This window comes from Capricornis sumatraensis, chromosome 2 (genome assembly GCF_032405125.1).
Source record: "Capricornis sumatraensis isolate serow.1 chromosome 2, serow.2, whole genome shotgun sequence".
Taxonomy (NCBI): Eukaryota; Metazoa; Chordata; class Mammalia; order Artiodactyla; family Bovidae; genus Capricornis; species Capricornis sumatraensis.
In genome coordinates, this window is record NC_091070.1 from 152,436,968 (window position 1) to 152,448,253 (window position 11,286).

General features: G+C 41.1%; 1 non-coding gene across 1 annotated transcript; it reads right to left on the minus strand.

The window, feature by feature from the left end:
- Nucleotides 1-2,524: 2,524 nt before the first annotated feature.
- TRNAC-ACA (transfer RNA cysteine (anticodon ACA)) lies at nucleotides 2,525-2,596 on the minus strand. Its single transcript has one exon. It is a non-coding gene; the product is annotated as a tRNA-Cys (tRNA).
- Nucleotides 2,597-11,286: the final 8,690 nt, after the last annotated feature.

The following is an 11,286-nucleotide window of genomic DNA, read 5'->3' on the forward strand; positions in this document are numbered from 1 at the left end:
GAATTGGGAAATTTTGCATTTTTGATATTTTTAACAAACAGGTTCAAAACTCATTGAAATTTCTAAACAAGTGATAAATTATGCCTCCAAGTCTTTTTAATTGATATTATGCCTTAAAGGTGAACTTTGTCGCTTTTGTTCAGTCACTGAGTCGTGTCCAACTCTTGGCGACCCCATGGACTACAGCACGCCAGGCTTCCCTGTCCTTCACTGTCTTCCGGAGCTTGCTCAAACTCATGTCCATTGAGTCGGGGATGCCGTCCAACCATCTCATCCTCTGTCGTCCCCTTCTCCTCCTGCTCTCAATCTTTCCTGGAATCAGGGTCTTTTCTAATGAGTCAACTCTTCCCATCAGGTAGCCAAAGAGTTGTAGGTTCTGCTTCCGCATCAGTCCTTCCAATGAATATTCAGTGAATGTTTTGGGAAATAAAATTACCAAACAATGGAAGTAATTTCACACGTCAATTTTCAAGCTTTATTTCGATAGCATGAAATTCTTTTAAAAAGTAGATTACTTTCTTATTTGTTGGATGACTGCTTATAATATCTCATTAGTCTGTCTTGGTTGGTTAATTAATCACACTCTTTCTTGGTTAATGGAAAGCTTATGAGTTTAAGTCAGTTTTGTCATTTTATTAACATTATTACTATTTGTTTGCATTATTGTTATTTTTAATATGTGTCTCCTTCATAGAAAACTTTTAAAGTCAAACTAGATGGTATACTATGTGGATTTTCTGACACAAACAGTCCTCCAATTTTTCAACACCAACCATATTTCCAAAAATTTAGTTCAATTCTGCCATTTAGTGTCTGTAGTTAGCACAGACCCCACAAGATAAGGCTCTGTTTCACAAGACTGCCTCTATATAAGACACCATCCACAAATGAGGTACCTTGGCTATCACAGTTCTGCTCAGCCAGCTACAAATTTAGGGGTTCCCATGACCCCCTGCTCAGATTTGTAATTCATTAGAACTAGTCACAGAAACCTTTACATTTTAAGGTTTATTATAAAGTATACACCCTCATAGCTCAGTTGTTAAAGAATCCGCCTGCAATGTAGGATTCAATTCCTGGGTCGGGAAGAGCCTCTGGAGAAGGGATAGGCTACCCACTCCAGTATTCTTGGGCTTCTCTTATAGCTCAGTTGGTAAAGAATCTGCCTGCAATGTGGGAGACCTGGGTTCGATGCCTGGGTTGGGAAGATCCCCTGGAGAAGGGAAGGGCTACCAGTTCCAGTATTCTAGAGAATTCCTTGGACTGTATAGTCCATGGGGTCACAAAGAGTTGAACACGACTGAGAGACTTTCACTTCACTTCATAAAGGATACAACTCAGGGACTTCCCTGGTGGTCCAGTGGTTAAGACTCTGAGCTTCTAATACAAGCAAGGGGCATGGTTTTGATCAGTGGTCAAGGAACTAAGATACCACATGCTGTGCAGCATGGCCAATAAAATAAAATAAAATACAACACAGGAACAGTCACAAGAGATGCATAGGGTGAGATATGGGAAGTGTTTTGTTCATCAAGTGTTTGGTCTTTCTGGTGACCAGCTGCTGTGGATCTAAGGAGCCTTACCCTCAGCCACATTGTTAGCATAAATTCAGGTGTGGTCCTGGGGGGCCTCTTGTGAATAACAAAAGGCACTTCAGTTGCTGAAGAAATTCTAAGGTTTTTAGGAGCTCTGTGTTAGGAATGGTAGTTTGTGTTCCACCCTTTGTGACCCCCACGGACTGTAGCCTGCTAAGCTCCTCTGTTCGGGATTTCCCAGGCAAGAATACTGGAGTGGGTTGCCATTTCCTTCTCCAGAGTATCTTCCCGACCCAGGGACCTTCCCAACCCAGGGATCTTCCTGACCCAGGGATTGAACCTGGGTCTCCTGCATTACAGATGGATTCATTGCTGACTGAGCCACCTGGGGTGGGAAAGACCAAATATGTATGTATATATTTTATACCACATAATACTCTATATGGCTGTTAACCAGGCCCATGTTAATTGCAACTGTGATGTACTTAAAGTGAACAGTAGAGTAAGGGTACCATTGTTAGCTCCTACTTATGCCCAGGATACCTCCCTGGATCAGTTAGGGTTTCTAATTGCAAAGAACAAAATCTACCCTAGCTAATTTAAGTAGGAAGAGCATTTATTAAATAATAGAGTTCTCAAAAACATTACTTATGTTTACGAGTTTATCATAAAGGATATAACCCTGGAACAGCCAAAGGAAGAGATGCATAGGGCAAGGTGGGAAGCATGCCACTCTCCCAGCATATCAATGTGTTCACCAGCCTAGAAGCTCCCAGAGTCCCATCATTTAGGGATTTTAAGCTAGGTTTCACTTTGCAGGCATGACTGATTAAATCTTTGGCCATTGATAAAGAAAGTGAAAGTGAAGTCACTCAGTCTTGTCCAACTCTTTGTGACCCCATGGACTATAGCCTATCAGGTTCCTCTGTCCATGGGATTTTCCAGGCAAGAATACTGGAGTGAGTTGCCATTTCCTTCTCCAGAAGATCTTCCCAACCCAGGGATTGAACCTGGGTCTCCTGCACTGTAGGCAGACACTTTACCATCTGAGCCACCAGGGAAACCCATTGGCCATTGATAACTGAACTCAAACTCCAGGTTCCTCTCATCTTCCCAGAGGTCAGGGAAGTAGGGCTGAAAGTTCTAATCCTATTGCCACCTGGTCGGTTTTTCTCTTGATGAGGATCCCATCTTGGAGTTATCTAGGGGCCCCCACCCGAATCATCTCTTTATCATTCAAAAGACATTTTGCACTCCAGAGATTCCAAGGGTTTTAGGATTTCTGGGCCAGGAACTGGAACAAAGATCAAGTATTCAATTTTTATTATATCATAATCTCATTAAAAAAAAATTTGCCAGGATTTTGTGAATGAAAAGTATTCCTCTAAATTTTATCTTTCGTATTGGGTGTGAAAGTTAACAAGTGACTATGTAACATGAGACTGCAACTGTAGTGATTTGATTGTCTGCCTTTCAATGATTCAGAAATTTTTATCCAAGCAAAGTTCATTTTAAAAGCAGAATTATATATATATTATAAAATATAAAATACATATATATTAATATATTTTATATTTGTTTAATACATTTTCAACATATTTTTATATGAATCACTTTGCCCTACACTTGAAACTAACATTGTAAATCACCTGTACTTCAATTTAAGAAAAAGGAAAAGAGGGGAAAAAAAGCAGAATGAGTATTTTATATATAACATGATCAAAAGAAGTGTTTTACTGATTTACCATGAACAGTAGTCGGCTAACAAAGGTCCATAACATAACAGTTTTCTAAACCGGAGGAGGATATAAAACATCATTTTAGGATTAAAAGACTAAGCAATAGTAGTTTCTAAGAAGGTAGACCATTTATAAAGCCATTATCTGTAGATTAAAATGCTCCTTGGAAAGAGTAAGGGCTTCCCTGGTGGCTCAGTAGTAAAGAATCTACCTGCAATACAGCAGTTGCAGGAGATAATCCCCAGTTTCCCCGGGGTTGGGAAGATCCTCTGGAGGAGGGCCGTGGCAACCCACTCAAGTATTCTTGCCTGGGGAATCCCCTGGTCAGAGGAGCTTGGCAGGATCAGTCCATAGGGTCGCAAAGAGTCGAATACGACTGGAGTGACTTAGCACGCACAGAAAGAGTAAATTTAGGTTGTGAAGCCATTAATCAAGGTGATATTTTCCTCTTTTCTGGTTGATCTTTAAGGATAATTATGTGATATTTATTTGACAAATTGGAATGTTTTATATAGCAAGCTAGGAATGGTAATTTCAAAGTAAATAAAAAATTCTTCTGTCTTTGTCTTGTGGACTCATTACTCTTTTTAAGATCATTATTCTTAAGAGATGCTGTATTAGTTTGTTAGGGCTGCTGTAGCCAAGTACCACAATCTGGGTAACTTAAAACAACAGAAATGTGTTCTCTCAGTTCCAGAGTGTTGGAGTCTGAGATGAAGGCATCCAGAGGGATGTACTCCAGGGAAGAAACTGCCCTATGCTCTTCTCTCAGCTTCTGGTGTTTCCAGAAAATCTTTGGCATTCCTTCTCTAATAGATACACCACCTTACATCTTGATTATGTCTGCAGAGACCCTATTTCCAAATAAAGTCACACTTGCAGATATGGGGGATGTGTGTGCTTCTGACTTACGCATATCTTTTTGGGAGATGCAATTCAATCCACAATTTAGGGTTCCCTGGCTGCTCTGAAAATTGAAATAACAAAGTATAATGGGAAAAATGCACACAGATTTTACTGAATTTTTAATGTTCATGGGAGACTTCACAAGGGAATTAAAACCCAAAGAAGTGACCAGAGTAGGAAGTTTTTGTACCGTTTAGACAAAGAAACAATAAATCTGTGAAGAATTGACGAGACAAAGGGGTTTGAGCTAAGGGTAGTAAGTGGTGTAGAAGTGACTATGAGGGTAGTGATTATCAAAATCTTGTTTATATAGATTTCTTGGTTTCAAATTCCCTGATTCTAGTGGTAAGAATTTCTTCTTTCCAGATCGAAACAGATATTTCTCCAAAGAAGATAAACAGATGACCAACAAACTCATGAAAATATGCTCAGCATCATTCATTATTAGAGAAATGCAAATCAAAACTACAATGAGGTATTACCTCACCCTGGTCAGAATGGCCATCATCAAAAAATCTACAAACAATAAATGCTGGAGAGGGTATGGAAAAAACGGAATCTGCTTGCACTGTTGGTGGGAATGTACGTTGATATGGCCACTGTGAAGAATAGTATGAAGATTCCTTAAGAATAAACATATGATTTAAGAATCCCACTACTGGGTGTATACCCTGAGAAAACCATAATTCAGAAGATCCATGTACCTAAAGTTCATTGCAGCACTATTTACAATAGCCAGGACATGGAAGCAACCTAGGTGTCTATTGACAGATGAATGGATAAAGAAGTTGTGGTACATATATGCAATGGAATATTACTTGGCCATTAAAAGAAACAAAATTGGATCATTTGTAGTGATGTGGATGAACTTAGAGTCTGTCATACAGAGTGAAGTAAGTCAGAAAGAGAAAAACAAATATCGTATATTAATGCATGTATATGGAATCTAGAAAAATAGTACCCATGAACCTATTCACAGGGCAGGAATAGAGATGCAGATGTAGAGAATGAACTCGTGGACACGGAAGGGGAAGGAGCAAGTGGGACAGCTTGAGAGAATAGCATGAACACTACCCTGGCATTGTTAGCCAGCAGGAAGCTGGTGTATAGAGCAGGGAGCAGCTTGATGCTCCCTGATAACCTAGAAGAGTGAGATTAGGGTGGTGAGAGGGAGGTTCAAGAGGGAGGGGATATGTGTATGCTTACAGCTGATTCACATTTTGCATAACGGAAACTAACCCATTGTAAAGCAATTATTCTCCAATTAAAAGCAGTCCATGGGGTCGCTGAGGGTTGGACAGGACTCAGTGATTTCACTTTCACTTTTCACTATCATGCATCGGAGAAGGAAATGGCAACCCACTCCAGTGTTCTTGCCTGGAGAATCCCAGGGACGACGGAGCCTGGCGGGCTGCTGTCTATGGGGTTGCACAGAGTCGGACACGACTGAAGCGACTTAGCAGCAGCAGCACCAAAAAATAATTAAAACTCTTTTTTTGAACTTTTATTTTGAAAACAAAAAAAGAGAATTTCTTCCTTCCTCCTGGTACAGGGAGTGTATCACTCACCTGGAAGTTTTAAGACCTGTTTCAGAGAAGAAGGGCAAGGGGATGAAGTTAGCATGACTTTCCAGTTTCTGCCTTTTTCTCAAACTTCTTCAGCTTAAGTTAGTCAAAGTGCCAAGGAGCTATATTTTGTGGTAGTAGGTCCTGAACTCTATCAAGACAATAATAGTCTCATCATCACTTTGACTGTAGAGCACAGTCAGTGAAAGAGGCCAAAGAAATAAATAAGAGCCATAGGATTGGGAAGGAGGAAATAAGTGTGTCATTATTCATAACAGCTTTTAGCAAGGTGGCTGAATACCAGATTCTACATGACAACAAACAATTAGAAAATGTTTCCGAAAGAAGACACCATTTTCAATAGTGTCTGCTGCTGCTGCTAAGTCGCTTCAGTCATGTCCGATAGTGTCAGAGAATATTAAATACTTAGGGACTTATAAAACTTAACTAGGATACATCAAAGAAGGAAGACTCAAATAAATGTAGAGATAAAATTTGCCCAAAGAAAGAAAGAAAGATTCAATATTGTAATGGTTTCACTTTTTTCCAAATTGTTTTGAAGTTTCAATGAAATTCCAATCAATATCTCAGAAAAATTTTTATGGAACTCAATAAGAAGATATTAAAGTGTATAAATAAATAGATAAAACTGAGAAAAAGTCCATTTGGAAAAAGATGACACTGGATCTTTAATTTGTACCATCAAATCAAATCCATCAAAGACCCTAATGCTGGGAAAGATTGAAGGCAGGAGGAGAAGGAGATAACAGAGGATGAGATGGTTGGATGGCATTACTGACTCAATGGACATGAGTTTGAGCAAGCTCCAGGAGTTGGTGATGGACAGGGAGGCCTGGCGTGTGGCAGTCCATGGGGTTGCAAAGAGTCGGACAAAACTGAGTGACTAAACTGAACTGAAAATCAATTCTAGATGGGTTAAGAAGTTAAATGTCAAAAACAATATTTCAAAATTTTTTATAGAAAATGTAGGTGATCTTGATGAAAGTGAAAGAGGAGAGTGAAAAAGTTGGCTTAAAGCTCAACATTCAGAAAACTAAGATCATGGCATCTGGTCCCATCACTTCATGAGAAATAGATGGGGAAACAGTGTCAGATTTTATTTTGGGGGGCTCCAAAATCACTGCATATGGTGATTGCAGCCATGAAATTAAAAGACGGTTACTCCTTGGAAGGAAAGTTATGACTAACCTAGATAGTATATTGAAAAGCAGAGATATTACTTTGCCAACAAAAGTCCATTTAGTCAAGGCTATGGTTTTTCCAGTGGTCATGTAAGGATGTGAGAGTTGGACTGTGAAGAAAGCTGAGCTCTGAAGAATTGATGCTTTTGAACTGTGGTGCTGGAGAAGACTCTTGAGAGTCCCTTGGACTGCAAGGAGATCCAACTAGTCCATCCTAAAGGAGATCAGTCCTGGGTGTTCATTGGAAGGACTGATGCTGGAGTTGAAACTCCAATACTTTGGCCACCTCATGTGAAGAGTTGACTCATTGGAAAAGACCCTGATGCTTGGAGGGATTGGGGGCAGGAGGAGAAGGGGACGACAGAGGATGAGATGGCTGGATGGCATCACTGACTCGATGGACATGAGTTTGAGTGAACTCCGGGAGTTGGTGATGGACAGAGAGACCTGGTGTGCTACAGTTCATGGGGTCGCAAGGAATCGGACACGACTGAGGGACTGAACTGAACTGAACTGATAGGTGATCAGAGGGAAAAACGTTTTGACACAAAAAAAAACCCTATGAAAAGAAAATGTAAATAAACTAGATGATATTAAAATTAAGAACGTTGTCAAAAGATTCTTTGCTAAAGCAATCGATTATTTTGTGGATCTTGGAATAGAAAAAGAACATTAGTGGAAAAAACAGTGGAATCTGGAATGGGGAAAAAAACCCACATTAACCTTTTCTACTTGAAAGTTTATCAAAAGAGTAGATTAAAAAATTTTTTTTGTCTGTGGTGAGTCTTTGTTTTTGTGAGAGTGCTTTCTCTAGTTGCTGTCAGCAGGCGCTCCTCTTTACAGCTGTGCTAGGGCTTCTCATTGCACTGGCTTCTCTTGTTGCTGAGCATGGGCTTTAGGGCACTTGGGCTTCAGTAGTTGCAACTCGAGGGCTCTAGAGCGTGGGCTCAGAAATTGTGGTGCACAAGATTAATTGCTCTGAGGCATGTGGGATCTTACTGGAGCAGAGGTCAAACCAGTGTCCCTTGCATTGCAAGGCAGATTCTTAACCACTGGACCACCAGGGAAGCCCAAGAGTAATTTTTTAAAGTTCTCATCACAAGAAAAAAAAAAAAGGCACTATGTGTGGTGATAAATGTTAACTAAATTTATTGTGGTAATCATTTCACAGTACATACATATGTCAAATCATTGTATTCTACACCTTGAACTTGAAACAATGTTATATGTCAATTATATATCAGTAAAACTGGGAAAAACAAAAAACAATTTCTTCCTAGAGCAAAAGTGACAGATATATATTTTTTAGAAGCTATTAGGAGAAGGCAATGGCACCCCACTCCAGTACTCTTGCCTGGAAAATCCCATGGACAGAGGAACCTGGTAGGCTGCAGTCCATGGGGTCGCAAAGAGTCGGACATGACTGAGCGGCTTCACTTTCACTTTTCACTTTCATGCACTGGAGAAGGAAATGGCAACCCACTCCAGTGTTCTTGCCTGGAGAATCCCAGGGACGAGGGAGCCTGGTAGGCTGCGGTCTATGGGGTCGCACAGAGTCGGACACAACTGAAGCGACTTAGGAGGTATTACTTTATAAAGATGGCACATCTCGATATCCCCAGTTCGTATCTTTTATTGCCAGCATTATCCATATAGGAATTGTAGCCGATGAGAGAGAGAGAGAACAAAGTCCAAAGCATATTAATTTACTTCCTCCCCTTGCCCCCAAAGACCTTCCCCTCCCCTGTCTTTTCTCACCTGAGCTCCCCCTGCCTCTTGTGCTAGTCTGAATTCTCCATCTCAGTCTCTGAGCCTCCTGCTCATGTTTGCAGGGTCAGGATTCCTCATCCTTGTTCATTGTTACTGATGCCTCACAGTACTGGTCAGTTACTCTCCGGAGGCCGACCAAAGGGGTTCTACACCTAAGTCCAGTGTTAGGGGTTGGGCTTTTGTTCCCTCATACCAGTAAGTGAGGAGTCTAAGAATTTAACTTAATTCTGATCCTATATACCTGTAGACAGCATCTGACTCCACAGGTTGTGGGCTCAGTCATATGGGACTACCCCCACCTCCCCCGACCTCCCACTCCCGTCTCCAACTTCAGATGCCAGTTGCAAGCCCAGGTTGTCAGCTGTACTTCTGACAGACTGTAAATCAGAGGTTCCCCTGATCCCCTCCTTAGGTGTGATAAATTTGCTGCAGTGACTCACCGAACGCAAGGAAACAGTTTACTTACGCTTTACCTACTTTTTAATAAAAAGCATTAGGATAAAGGCTATAGATAATCATTCTGATGGAAAAGATACCCATGGGGCATGGAAAGGGTGTGGAGCTTTCCCAGGGGCACCCCTCTTGCAGCACATCCACGTGTTCAGCAACCTGGAAGCTCTCTGAACCCCGTACTTTCAGGATTTTTATGAAGGTTTCTCTCACACAAGCATGATTGATCTTTAACCCCCTTTCCAGCCCTTTTCCCTTCTCAAGAGAATGGGGAGTGGGACTGAAAGTTCCAAACTCCTAGTCATGGCTTGTTCTTTCTGGCGACCAGTCCCCGCTCAGGGGGCTGTCCAGGAGCCACCAGGTTTGCCTCATTAGAACGAAAGAGACTTCTATCACTCAGGAAGTTACAAGGGTTTCAGGAGCCCTATGTCAGGAACTGGGGACAGGGACCGATACATATTTTCTAGGATCTCACACCTAGTTACTTCTTTCTACCCTGCTGATCACCTAACTCCTAGGCCTGTATCCTTCTAACCACCACAATGGCTGTGTTCTCCATAGTCTCATGGTTCCACAAGGCTCCATCTTAACTTGGTTAGTAATTTTAGCAAATCCATAGGCTTGCTGTCATTTTCCTGATGGTGGTATGCAAAAGTGAGGGACAGAACCCTCTGTTCTAGGCCTAGCTGTCACTAACCACTGGGATCTTGATCTGATTTTCCTTTTGTAAAACAAGAGCACTGGATTCAATCATGTCCAAATTTCCTTCCAGTTCTTTTCCCTTAAAAAAAAAAAATCAACATGCAGCATTATATTATATGTATGGTTTCAGCCATCCAACATAATGATTCAATGTTTGTAAGTATTGCAAAATGATCATCCCAATAAGTCTCATTAATACCCACCACTGTATATCATTACAAACTTTTTCTTGTAATGAGTTCCTTTCAGAACTAAATTTCAGAGTCTACAATTCCAGGCATAACCTCTGGACCTTCTTGGGTAGTTTCCTGGAGCTAGATCACCTCTCCGGGACCTTGCCCATCCCGTTTCCCCTGCCTCAGTTCCTGCTTGGCGTGTGTCCTCCTGTGGCTCACACATGAACACAGCCTCTTCTTCACAGTGCTGTGGCCTTGGCTCCAGCTCTCCTGCGTTTGTATATTACCTTGTGTTACCTTTTTATATGCATGCATTTTATCTCCTCAGCTATATCTTAAGTGCTTTTAAGGTTAGAGCCCTGACTTGTAACCCAAAGTGAACTTTTCAGGTCACCTGCCTATAGTGGACATTCAATAAATATTTCTTCATTGAAGGGTGTCTTGAGAATTTATGTACCACTGTTATAAAAGCTTTTTTTTTTTTTTTTTGAGACAATCAAATAAAAGTAGCACAGCTTTGGCTTGCCTGACTTAACTTGTTTCGGTGTAGAGATGCTATGCATTCTTCCTCTATAACCCTCCTTGTGCGTTCCCTTAAAAGAGCTGTCTTTATAAACGTTTTGAAAAATTTATGTTCTTATGGGAAACATTTCTCTCCAGGCATTCCATTAACCTTGTCTGTCAGGTTATTTGGTATTTTATGTTGTCAGAGAGTTACTCAGAATTATTAGGTCATTTCACTGCTTAAAACCCTCCAATGCCTGCCCGTCTCTCTCAGAGATCCCAGGGCCAAGTGTGAATTCCTATACTGAACTGGCGTCCTTATCATCGCTCTGACCCCTACCGTCTCCTTACTCTCTGCTCCCTGGGCCTGCTCGCAGTTCTTCAATCACATCAGGTATGTTCCACCTCTAGGATTTTGTACTATTCTCTTGGCCTGAAATACTCTTGACCCCCAGATATTAGTATGATTTTTCCCTCCACCTTTTTCGTTTTTTTTTTTTTTTTTTAATTGAGAGGTCTTCCTTGACAACCCTATCTGAAGTGGAGCACATAGTGCCTTTCTGGTCACTCTTAAGTCCCCCTACTCTGTTTTTTTCACTTCATAGAACTCATCATCAACTAACATATTCCATATTCACCCACTGGGTGGCTTTCTCCCTCACTATAGTGTAGGCTCTGCTGGTGGCTGGAACTTGGCTTGGTTTTTGGCTGTACCTCTGGCACAAAGTGGTACCCAG